The sequence below is a fragment of the Bison bison genome, unplaced genomic scaffold, assembly GCF_000754665.1.
Source record: "Bison bison bison isolate TAMUID 2011002044 unplaced genomic scaffold, Bison_UMD1.0 scf7180017864280, whole genome shotgun sequence".
In the NCBI taxonomy this organism is placed as follows: domain Eukaryota; kingdom Metazoa; phylum Chordata; class Mammalia; order Artiodactyla; family Bovidae; genus Bison; species Bison bison.
This window is the reverse complement of record NW_011494852.1, coordinates 367,555-378,792: the sequence shown is the minus strand read 5'-3', so window position 1 is coordinate 378,792 and position 11,238 is coordinate 367,555.

Sequence of the window (11,238 nt, the reverse complement as noted above, 5' to 3'; positions counted from 1 at the left end):
GTAACCACTAGTTTGTTCCCTATGTTTGTGAGTCTGCTTACTACTATCTGTTATATTCATTGCTGCTGCTGCTGTTAAGTCACTTCAGTCGTGTCCGACTCTGTGCGACCCCATAGACAGCAGCCCACCAGGCTCCCCCATCCCTGGGATTCTCAGGCAAGAACACTGGAGTGGGTTGCCATTGCCTTCTCCAATGCATGAAAGTGAAAAGTGAAAGTGAAGTCGCTCAGTCGTGTCTGACCCTCAGCGACCCCATGGACCGCAGCCCACCAGGCTCCTCCATCCATGGGATTTTCCAGGCAAGAGTACTGGAGTGGGGTGCCATTGCCTTCTCTGGTTATATTCATTAATGTGTTGTATTTTTTAGATTGTACATAAAAGTGGTATCGCACAGTATTTGACTTTCTCCATAGGATTTACATTACTTAGCATAATGCCCTCCAAATCCATCTATGTTGCTACAAATGGCAAAATTTCATTCATTTTTTTGGCTGAGTAATATTCCATTATATATATATATATATATATTCTGTTATGTGTTGTATGTATATATGACACATCTTCTTTATCCATTTATCTTGGTAGACACTTAGGTTGCTTCCATATGTTGGCAATTATAAATTATGCTGCTATAAACATTGGAGCGAATGTACCCTTTCGAAGTAGTATATTTGTTTTTTCCATATATACACCCAGGAGTGGAATTTCGGTATTTCAGTAGTTCTATTTTTAGTTTTGTCAGAAGCCTCCATAATTGTTTCCACGGTGGCTGCCCCAATTTACATTCCCACCAACAGTGTTCAAGGATTCCCCTTTCCCCTTATCCTCGCCAACATTGGTTATTTATAGACACTTTGATGATAGCCATTCTGGCAGGTGTGAGGTGATATCTCATTGTGGTTTTGATTTGCATTTTTCTGATGATTAGTGATGTTGAGCATCTTTTCATGTGCCTGTTGGTCATCTACGTTTCCTCTGGGAAATGTCTATTCAGTTATTTTGCCCATTTTTCAATCAAGTTTTTTCTTTATTTCTTTTTTTTTTTTTTGATGTTAAGTTGTATGAGCTGTTTATGTATGCTGGATATTAATCCCTTATTGGTCATATCATTGCAAATACTTTCTCCTATTCAGTTTGTCTTCTTGCCATTATAAATGATTTAAGTCTTTCTTTTCTTCTTCTTCCTTTTTAAATTAGCCAAACCACATGTGAGTCTTCGTGGAAACAGTCATTTTCTTGGTAAACTTTATATATATAAAATTATGATAGTGTGGGAATCCAGGGGAGGGCACTAGGAATGGATATGGAGAGGCAGAGGGGGAACATTTTTCCTCTGATGGTTTGTGCCACAGAACAGATCTTTATGTGACAAAAAAGACCTTACATGTACTGGGATGGGTTGGTAATAGTCAAAATGAGGCTCACCAACTTTCAACACTGTTTATGATGGTAGAAAAACTCAGAGCCCCAGAACCTGCCAGCCAACAGAGATGTACTCAATCCACTTGACATGTGAACAGGTTGGGCACAGAGTCTCCTGTTGGAGGCTGTGAGGAATATAGGCCTGATTTCAGATACTCTTTTTGACTGGGGGCAAACAAATTTTATATTCCAAGATTTGAACAGATTAAAAACATTAAAAAAAAATATTGTGCTTCTGCTTCTATTGTATTTTTACTTTATTGCTGGTACTTTCTCCTTTGACTTGCTAACGGGAATGTATTTTTTTTTTCTTGATACTGCCATTACCTCTTCCTGCTACTTTCCAGGTCACTAATTTTTCTGCTTAGAGTTCATTCTGTTTAGACCGATATGCTGTCTCTTTTAATGAGGTTATTTCTGGGTTATTAGCCTTCCTGTTATATGATACCTTATGTGGAGGCCCTAATTGATGTAAATCAAACACAGCTTGCAGAAAAAAATCAAAGTCATCCTTTAGATATTTGGTGGATCTTGGGGCATCTCAGGAGTTCAGTATTTAAAGCTACTTTTTTTGAGATGAGTTTCCATGTAGCTAATAACACAAATAAATCCTTTCTTATTCGTAAATTAGCAGGTTCAGAGAAGTGGAAATTGAAGGAGAGCATTGGCATTTTGGTTTGCTGAATAAGCTTTAGACAGAAATTAGACTGAAAAGTATCGAGTGGGAGGGTTTTATTGTACAGTTCAATAACCTTGCCAACATATTTTTATTAAGGCATTCTTACATAAACCATTAAGCTTTAGGTTAATTTTTACAGATATTTTCTGGCTGTACTTAACGAAGAGCGGTAGAATGAAGCACAAGAAAGAAATTTCCGCCAGCACTCAGGTCTCAGCGTGGCTGTGGGTGGAAGGGATTTCTGGGGCTCTTTGGTTGTCAGAGGGGCCTGTTGTTATGTTCACATTAGCAAGAGGAGGTTGCTATTTTCTCATTTTTGCTCCTGGACATTAGCTCTGTCGTGGGAGATTCTGACGTGCAGGCATATTATTTTTATCTCGAAAGAAAGAAAAATATGGTTTGCTCTCTTTTTTCCTTAAGGTCTTATTCATTCATTATGTTCCCTGCCTGTCTCAGAGAGAAATTGCTCTCTGCCTGGAAAGGTGTGGCCAGTACAAGACTCTTCAGAGGGAGAGGGTATTTCCCAGGGGAAGTAGGCTTGGGTGGGGGATGGGGAAGGTCAGGGTAGGGGTAGCCCCGGAGGCCACACCCACTCAGGGAAGTCTTGGTGCAGCAGAAGGTGTGCGAGGGTTGGGATCAGAGCCCCTGGCTTTAAAGACAACTCTGTTGCTTAATAACCACACGGCACTAGAGACTGTTGTTGTAGTTATTTAGTTGCTAAGTCCTGTATGACTCTTGTGCCACCCCATGGACTATAGGCCGACAGGTTCCTCTGTCCATGGGATTTCCCAGGCAAGAATACTTGAATGGGTTGCCATTTCCTACTCTAGGGGATCTTACTGACCCAGGAATTAAACCAGCGTCTCCTGCATTGCAGGCAGATTATTTACGACTGAGCCACCTGGGAAGCCCATGCCTGGCTATCAAAGCATCAGAAACTCAAAGGTGAAGTGACATGACCCAACACTGGATAACCAGTCACCATCACCTTAGCACTCCTGACACACACAGGCGCGTGCACACACACATGGCTCCTGATTTGGCACAGTGGTCATATCCCCTGCGTTGGTTGGTTTGGTGGAAATCCATGCATGTGAATAAAAGCAATGCGTTAACTGCCAGACACCATATAAAATGTTTGCTGTGAGGTCTTTTTTTTTTTTCCTATTGAAGTAGTTGCTTTATAGTGTGTTAGTTTCACATGTAGAGCAAAGCGAATCAGTTATGCATATGCATCGATCCACTCTCTTTAAGGTTCTATTCCCATATAAGTGTGGGGTCTTGACAGTGACGGTCAAGGAAGTCTGAGGAGGGTCGAGGTGGATATCTCCATGGCCTGTTGTAGCCGAGTTTCAGGGATGCTCAGTCAAGGGCACCTGGGGTTCACATCAGGGCCAAGTCCACGGGGCAGCCCTGAACCTGGTACATGTTTTCCATGGGAAGATGGGGGGAGAGTGAAGAGACCAAAACAAGGCGGAGATGGGTGCTCCAGCCCCGAAATTGTGGTTTCACCCAGGAAGAGAGCCACTAGGAGACGCCACTAGCAGTCTGGGGGTCTGGGCTGTCTGCTTTCCAGACACAGTGCCACCTGGGTCCTCTCTGCTGAGTCCTGCCAGCCTGGAGACTTGCAAGCCAGTGAGAGGCTGGCCAGTTCCAGACTGGCTGGTCAGAGGGCCTCCTAATTCTGTCTTAGCTATTTATTAAGACTGAGAGTATAATACATTCCATCATAGGCCTTTTAAGTTTCCAGAAGAAACATTCAGCATTTTCATCACGGAATCCTGCAAGATGAGAAGATTCAAAAGTCCTTCAGTGCAGAGTTGCCCAAACTTCTACCTCAAGGATTATCCTCTTTATGTATTTTGTTAAATAAAGTGTGAATCGCTCAGTTGTGTCCGATTCTTTGTGACCCCATGGACTGTAGCCCTCCAGGCTGCTCTGTCCATGAAATTCTCCCAGCAAGAATGCTGAAGTGGGTTCCACGCCCTTCTCCAAGGGATCTTCCTGACACAGGGATCGAATCCAGCTCTGCTGCATTGCAGGCGGATTATTTACCATTTGAGCCACCAGGGAAGCTGTTAAACCTGCTTTTAAATGTTTGAATTTAGTTTTAAAGGAAAATATATATCAATTTGGTATCTGAAACTCCATCTCATTTGCAGGATGCTATGCTATGCTAAGTCACTTCAGTCGTGTCCAACTCTGTGCGACCCCATGGACTGCAGCCTACCAGGCTCCTCTGCCCATGGAATTTTCCAGGCAAGAGTACTGGAGTGGGTTGCCATTGCCTTATTTTGGGTAATTTTCATTTTCTCTGTTGCTCATTTCTATACTGTCTAAATCTCACACAATGAATGGGTATTGATTTGTAACTTTTAAAGAGAGTCACCATTTAATAACCCAGTGGTCTCTTCCTGTGGCAGCTCTGGCCTTTTGGCTCAATGGTCTGATGCCCATCACATGTGTGTTTCTGGCAGAGGAAGATGCCAGTCACCTAAGGAGTCTAGAAATTCTGAGAAGGCATTTCTCAGCCCTGGACCCTCCATCTCCCCAGCCCCGAAGCTAATTTGGCTACAAGGATGTCAAGGTCGTGGTTGGCCAGGCTCTGGATTCTGGCAGGGTCTCTAGCTCACTCCCCCATCCTCCCTTAGGCCCTCTTCCCTACTGTTTCATTCTATTTAAACTATTATTGTGTCTTTGGTCCTATTGTTGGACAGAAAACGCTTTTTTACTGACGTGAAGTAGATTTCATTTCTGTGCTTAGTTGCTGTCTCCATTCAATAGACTCCTGGCTGTGGGCAGGTATCTGACTGCAGACTCTATATTTCAGTAAATAATCAATTGCCATTGTAAATCAGGCACCATGCTTGGCTCTCGGGAGGTGGAGGTAGATCTGACCCCCTCGTAAGAGAATGGCAGGCTCGTAATTACTGAAATATGGTCATTGGTTATTGCAGAAAGTTGACTTGATATTCCGAGGCTTAATATTAGCCACAATGATGCCTAATAGTGAGACAGAATTACAATTATGGATGCAAATGCTTGTCTCTTGCATTCTCATGCATCACCCATCTCTATTAGGCAAAAGACTGGATGTTCAACATCTGGGTTTACAATTTGTTCTTTTTTGTCTCTACCCCAACTCATTTTTTCTGGATTTCCAAAGCCATTCTGCTCCACCTTCTGATGGCCACCCAGGTTCCCTGAGAGGTAAGCTTTGCTTTGGTAACTTTAGACTTTCCAAGCTTTTGAGGCAATGATATTAGGCATGGATTCTACAAGGAGCGAAGGCCCTGGGACATGTTGCAATCACAGGGCAAGAAACCAGGACAAGATAATTTACCACTATGATTTCCAAAATCTTTGCCATTTTCTGTCCCTGAGTGAGGCTTGAATATTGCGTCAATCTCTATTGGGGTGGGAGGTGTTGTATGATGAATAAAACCAAGCTTCTTATATTGTCTGTGCTCCCCTAGATCCAAGGAGGTTTTGGCCATTAGATACGTGGTGATGCTGTGATTTTGTAAATAAACTATGAAAGTGTACACACACAGATGTATCCACCAAGTGGACTTTAGGGATCCCAGGGAATGGGAAAGGCATCTTTGGAGTGAGACCTTTAACCTGGAGCCTGAGGTTTAAATGTGGGCTGAGCAACGATAAAGTGAGAAAATATTTTATGCCAAAGAAACAGCATGCATGGAAACCCTGAGGCAGGATAGAGTGGAAGATACCTCGACCACACAGGAGCCCAGTGGAGACAAGAGAGAGAAAGGGGACTGATATGATTGAAACTGTGAACCTGGACTGGAATGCAGACTGGGTGGCCGTTTTAGGTTTTTTTTTTTTTTTTTTATGAACAAGCAACTTACAAGAAGGGCATCCCCAGTGGCTCAGTGGTCAAGAATCTCCCTACAATGCAGGAGACATCTATCCCTGGGTTGGGAAATGGCAACCCACTCCAGTATTCTTGCCTGGGAAATTCCATGGACAGAGAGGCCTGTTGGGCTACAGTCCGTAGGGTTGTAGAGTCGGACACAACCTAGCCGAAATAAAAAAAAAAAAACACTTCATGAAAGATGTATTTTGAAAACGTATTCAGTAGTATGTAAGGCATTCAGCAAGAGGGAAAATACTACAACCTGCACCAAAGAGATGTGCTCAACGTCTTTTTGTCTGCAGATCCTCTCTCCACCCTTCACCTGACCTGTGCCCTAGAGGCTGACTCCTCTGCTCCTCCTTCTGGCTTCCTGTTGGGTTCAAAGATTGGAGCAAACAATGCGTGAGGGCAGGTTTATCCCCTGGCTCCCACCCTATAGCCAGGTTCTTCCTGAATTCAGGTTCCTGGAACTGCTCCCCTGCCCTTATTGCTGTAGCCCACATGGTAGGGAAAACCCTGAGAACCTTGTGGTCTCCCAGCACCCTATCCTTACTTTTGTAAACAGTTCCTCGATTTACCCCACTGACTGTGTCTACTGTTTCTTGCTGGTACCTACCACCAGCAGGAAATGAAGGGATCATTGTATGTGTGTCTCCCCTCGTTAAATCCCCTTCTTGTCTCTCAAGAGTAAGCTCTATACTTGATACAAAATGCTCATTCCTCCACTGGGTTTTGCTCTCCTTCCACTATGCACAGCAGCCATACAGTCAGCACTCTGCCGTCATCCATTTGCCCTTTCCATTTCAGTGCAGTCTCGAGATCAATTGCGTTTCCAGAAGTGGCATTCTCTGTTTTGCCTGAGACTTTCTCTGGCCATCAGTGTCCATTTTGTCCCCATTGTGACTGGCTAGATGTCCTGGAAATTAACACCTCATCCCAGAAACCCCTCAAAAAAGATAGATAGGAATTGGTATATCAATACACCAGCTCCCTCACCTGGTGAGATATGCTGGGACACAGAGTTTTTCTGCAGAATTCATCTCCCATGGTGGTAACTGGCTTAATACTGCACACTTATGGGAAGGAAAGTTATGACCAACCTAGACAGCATATTAAGAAGCAGAGACATTACTTTGTCAACAAAGGTCCGTCTAGTCAAGGCTATGGTTTTTCCAGTAGTCATGTATGAATGTGAGAGTTGGACTGTAAAAAAAAGCTGAATGCAGAAGAATTGATGCATTTGAACTATGGTGTTGGAGAAGACTCTTGAGAGTCCCTTGGACTGCAAGGAGATCCAACCAGTCCATCCTAAAGGATATCAGTCCTGGGTGTTCATTGGAAGGACTGATGTTAAAGCTGAAATTCCAATACTTTGGCCACCTGATGCGAAGAGCTGACTCATTTGAAAAGACCCTGATTCTGGGAAAGATTGAGGGCAGGAGGAGAAGGGGATGACAGAAAATGATATGGTTGGATGGCATCACCGACTCAATGGACATGGATTTGGGTGGACTCTGGGAGTTGATGATGGACAGGGAGGCCTGGTGTGCTGTGGTTCATGGTGTTGCAAAGAGTCAAACACGACTGAACGACTGAACTGAGATGAACTGATTGGCTGTCTTCTCTTCCCTCTGACTTCCCTTCTCTCCTACTGGTGTTTGCTAGGATCAACTCCCAATAAATTACCTCACTTACACTATTACTCACCCTCCCAAATAGGATAATATGTATGTGTCTCTAAGTAAACTTGTAGAGGCTTACTTTTAGGCTTCATGAAATTGATATCATATTGGTTGAAATTTTCTATATCTTGTTTCTGCTCTACATGGTGTTTGCCAAAATCATCTTTAACGGTATCAATATGTATTGTCACCTTGCTTATTTAACTTATATGCAAAGTACATCATGAGAAATGCTGGACTGGAAGAAGCACAAGCTGGAATCAAGATTGCCGGGAGAGATAGCAATAACCTCAGATATGCAGATGACACCACCCTTATGGCAGAAAGTGAAGAGGAACTAAAAAGCCTCTTGAGGAAAGTGAAAGAGGAGAGTGAAAAGGTTGGGTTAAAGCTCAACATTCAAAAAATGAAAATCCAGCATCCAGTCCCATCACTTCATGGAAAATAGATGGGGAAACAATGGAAACAGTGAGAGACTTTATTTTCTTGGGCTTCAAAATCACTACAGATGATGACTGCAGCCATGAAATTAAAAGACGTTTGCTCCTTGGAAGGAAAACTATGACAAACCTAGACAGCATATTAAAAAACAGAGACATTACTTTGCCAGCAAAGGTCTATCTAGTCAAAGCTATGGTTTTCCCAGTAGTCATGTATGGATGTGAGAGTTGGACCATAAAGAAAGCTGAGTGCCAAAGAATTGATGCTTTTGAACTGCGTGCTGGAGAAGACTCTTGAGAGTCCCTTGGACTGAAAGGAGATCCAACCAGTCCATCCTAAAGGAAATCAGTCTTGAATATTCATTGGGAGGACTGATGCTGAAGCTGATACTCCAATACTTTGGCCACCTGATGTGAAGAACTGACTCATTTGAAAAGACCTTGATGCTGGGGAAGATTGAAGGTGAGAGGAGAAGGGGATGACAGAAGATAAGATGGTTGGTTGGCATCACCAACTCAAAGGACATGAGTTTGAGCAAGCTCTGGGAGTTGGTGATGGACAGGGAGGCCTGGCATGCTGCAGTCCATGGGGTTGCAAAGAGTTGGACGTGGCTGAGCAACTGAACTGAACTGATAATGGTATCAGTTTCTGTAATTCATTCATTTTATTTTTCCCTTAAAAAAAATTTGTGAAGTATAGTTGATTTACAATGTGTTAGTTTTAGGTGCAGAGCAAAGTGATTTAGTTTTGTGTTTGTGTGTGTGTGTGTATGTGTGTATATATATATATATATTCTTTTTCATTATGGTTTATTACAGTATATATTGAGTATACTGAGGTTTATATTGAGTATATCCCTGTGCTATACAGTAGGGCCTTCTTGTTTACCCATCCAAAATATATGTAACAGTTGACATCTGCTAATCTCAAACTCCCAATCTTTCCCTCCTCCTCCAGCCATAAAAAAGAATGAAATAATGCCATTTTCAGGAATATGAATGGACCTAGAGATTGATATTGAGTGAAGTCAGAGAAAGACAAATATCATATGCTATCTTTTATATGTGAAATCTAAAATGAGGGTACAAATAAACTTATCTACAAAACAGAGACAGTTACAGATGTAGAAGACAAACTTATTGTTATCAGAGTTTAAGGGGGGAGAGATAAATTGGAAGATTGACTTATACTCACTGCTATATACAAAATAGACAACTAGTAAGGGCCTACTGTATAGCACAGAGAACTCTACCAAAAACTCTGTAATGGTTTGTATGGGAAAGAATCTAAAAAGAGTGACTATATGTTAACTGATTCACTTTGCTGTACACTTGAAACTAACACAAATGTAAGTCAACTATACTTGAATAAAAAAATATTTTAAAATAACATATTCCAGATAATTTTTTGACTGCTGTTGCTGCTGCTAAGTCGCTTCAGTTGTGTCTGACTCCGTGTGACCCCATAGACAGCAGCCCACCAGGCTCCCCCATCCCTGGGGTTCTCCAGACAAGAACACTGGAGTGGGTTGCCATTTCCTTCTCCAGTGCATGAAAGTGAAAAGTGAAAGTGAAGTCGCTCAGTCATGTGTGACTCTTCATAACTCCATGGATTGCAGCCCACCAGGCTCCTCCATCCATGGGATTTTCTAGGCAAGAGTACCGGAGGTGGGTTGCCATTGTCTTCTCCAGATACATTGCAAATATCTTCTTCTAATTTGTGGCTTATCTCCTCATGCTTTTATGGTAACTTTAAATAAGCAGAAGCATTATGAGGTCTTAAAGGTGGAAGAAATGATATGATGTGGTTGTACTTTTATAAAAGTTTCCTTGGTAATCAGATGGATAGAATGGGACATGGTTCAGACAAGTGAAAAGAGGAAAACCCATTGGTGATCACTGGTATAGCATATCACTACAGAGAATTCAGTGATAATGGGGAGAAATAAATACATCCAAGAGATAATTTGGAGATGAATTTATGAAGCTTAATGGCAGCAGAAAAAAAGTAGGTGTTTACAATGACTACTTAGATTCCACATGTAAGTGTTATCATGTAACATTTGCCTTAATATTTCTGATTTACTCCATTTTGTATGACGATCTCTAGGTCCATCCATGTAGCTGCAAATGGCATTATTTCATTCCTTTTAATGGCTGAGTAGTATTTCATTGTATATATATACCACAACGTCTTTATCCATTCATTGGTTGGTAGACGTTTTGGTTGCTTCCATGTCTTGGCTATAGTGCTGTTGAGGACATAGGGGTGCATGTATCTTTTCAAATTATAGTTTTGCCTGAATATATGTCAAGGAGTGGGATTGCTGGGTCAAAGGAGGGGATGATGGATTGGGAGTTTGGGATTAGCAGATGCAAATATTATTAAGGGCTTCCCTGATAGCTCAGTTGGTAAAGAATCTGCCTGCAATGCAGGAGACCTCGGTTTGATTCCTGGGTCAGGAAGATCCACTGGAGAAGGGATAGGTTACCCACTCCAGTATTCTTGGGCTTTCCTTGTGGGTCAGCTGGTAAAGAATCCACCTGCAATGTGGGAGACCTGGGTTCTATCCCTGTGTTGGGAAGATCCCCTGGAGAAGGGCAAGGCTACCCACTCCAGTATTCTGGCCTGGAGAATTGCATGAACTGTATAGTCCATGCAGTCACAAAGAGTCAGACACGACTGAGTGACTTTCACTCACACAATATTTTTAAGGAATAAACAACAAGTTCCTATTGTAGAGAATGGAAATTATGTTCAATATCCTATAATATACAAAAATGAAACTATATATATATAAACTAAATCACTTTGCTGTGTAGCAGAAACTAACACATTGTAAATCAACCATACTTCAATTAAAAGTACATTACATAAATTTAGACTCCACCAGAAAATTACTAGAACTAATCAATGAATATAGTAAAGTTGCAGGATATAAAATCAACACACAGAAATCCCTTGCATTCCTATACAGTAATAATGAGAAAAGAGAGAAATTAAGGAAAAAATTCCATTCACCATTACAATGAAAAGAATAAAATACTTAGGAATATATCTACCTAAAGAAACTAAAGACCTATATATAGAAAACTATAAAACACTGGTGAAAGAAATCAAAGAGGACACTAATA